This window comes from Notamacropus eugenii, chromosome Y (genome assembly GCF_028372415.1).
Source record: "Notamacropus eugenii isolate mMacEug1 chromosome Y, mMacEug1.pri_v2, whole genome shotgun sequence".
NCBI classification, from domain to species: Eukaryota; Metazoa; Chordata; class Mammalia; order Diprotodontia; family Macropodidae; genus Notamacropus; species Notamacropus eugenii.
In genome coordinates, this window is record NC_092880.1 from 8,257,014 (window position 1) to 8,258,821 (window position 1,808).

The 1,808-nt window shown below is 45.9% G+C and overlaps 1 pseudogene; it reads right to left on the reverse strand.

Annotated features, from left to right (window-relative positions):
• Positions 1 to 752: 752 nt before the first annotated feature.
• Positions 753 to 1,808, reverse strand: LOC140516775 (probable RNA polymerase II nuclear localization protein SLC7A6OS; annotated as a pseudogene).

Here is a 1,808-nt window from a genome sequence, read left to right on the forward strand (position 1 = left end):
AAAATTCTAATTAGTGTACGGAAGAGCAATTTGGTAGAGGAATTACAATTTTGATTTTTCATTGCATCTTGAGCATGGAGTTTGAAATTCTAAAATAATTTCGACTAGGAACTTGAAACTAGATTTTGGGATGAAATTTTGGATTGAAATTTGGAATTAGAATTTTGTATTTAATTTTACTGGGACCAAGATTCAATCTTAGGAATGCTGCACATTTGAAATGGCAAGTCAGTTCTTCACATGGGAGGGAAAAATGGTTGAGATTCAACAAAGGGCTAAATTAAAGTTTCAGGAAAGGAAAATGGCTTCTGGCAGTGTCAGGTGAAAGGGGATTTCCTTTTGATACAAGCAGGTGACACTGCCGTTACAGGCAATGGAGCTCTGATTTCTAAGAGGTATTTAATTTTACCCTGTTATTTATGTATGTATTTATATTATTTTTCATTAAAATGTTTTTATTTTTTAAAATATTTCATTCATTTTTATTTTAGATGTTTTATCTTTCTTTTTATTAGTTTAATCTATCAGTACATATTTCTTTATTCCTTTCAGCTGTAGCCCCAAATTCTCCACAGGTAATAATTGGACCTTGGAGCCGAAGATCCCCACATGATTTTTTTTCTCCTTTCCCCTTCCAAGGTAACTGATAAGACTCTGGGGCAGGAGCAGGGGCAGCAGCTAAGAGGCTGAGGTGCATGGGCAGAGCCACCAAAGCCTTGGTCCCAGGGAAGTGGTGAATGCTTGGGTGATTCTCAGTCTGAATCGAAATCCTGGGAGCCGTCATACTGACACTCTTGGAGCACATCACAGGGATATTTGTTCCATTTCCTCGGTCTAATGACACTTCTTTCCTTGTCAGGAAAACTGCCATATTCTCCATCAGACCCTGCGGTGCTCTCTGTGTCCCTGCTTCCTTCTTCTGATCAGGGTACTCATTACGCCAGTGATTCCCAAAGTTTTCATCTTCATCATCATCATCTTCTTCTATTTCTCCTGCTTGATCATCTGCTTCCAGCTCACAGTCCTGACTGTGGGGCTGTCCAGACAGTTTGCCTTCAGTCGATCTGGGCGCAGACATCTTTAGGTCCTTAAGGTCATCAACATAGTCTTCTTCTTCCTTGTCTCGGTGCCCTGTGCCTTTTCCATCCTTGCAGATGGCCTGTGGCTCACGGATGACCCTGAGTGAATTAGAGATGATCACATGTGGATGAGATTTCTCAGGGCAGGGTGCAGGAATGGGTAGGGTGTCTTCCTGATCAGCAGCATCATGAATGATATCACAGAGTTGAAACTGTTGCACAGATGATGACGTGCCTCCTCTCTGTGACGTTTGTGTGGCAGCCTCAGAGTCTAGCTTGTCTGTGTCAGTCCTGGTGGCAGCTTCCACACCTTGCAGGGCTGCGTCTCCCTGTGTGCACGCAGCCCTGCATTTGGAGCACAGGCCATGGTGGTCATCTTGCCGGCTCACTAGGTGGCTGAAAGAAGGTCGTGACACATTCTCAGATTGCTTTCCAGAGAAGGAGGCAGGGCTCTGGTGGTCTTTTCTCTGGTCATGGCTTTTCTGACATGCTTCTGAACAGGGTCATCCCTGGAGCGTCCCATGGCCGCCAACTTCCAGACGTCGTTCTCCACAGAGCCCGGCGCCACCCCTTCCACCCCCTCCTCAGAGGCCCGATCCATAGCCATTTACACACCCGCATCAGGTTGTCGTCGGGATGAGCGCCACGCTCCTGTCTCAGCCCAGGTACCGTGGGCTCCGCACCCGTCTCTCTAGTCTTGGAACTCTTCTCTTCCACTTCGAAAGCCAT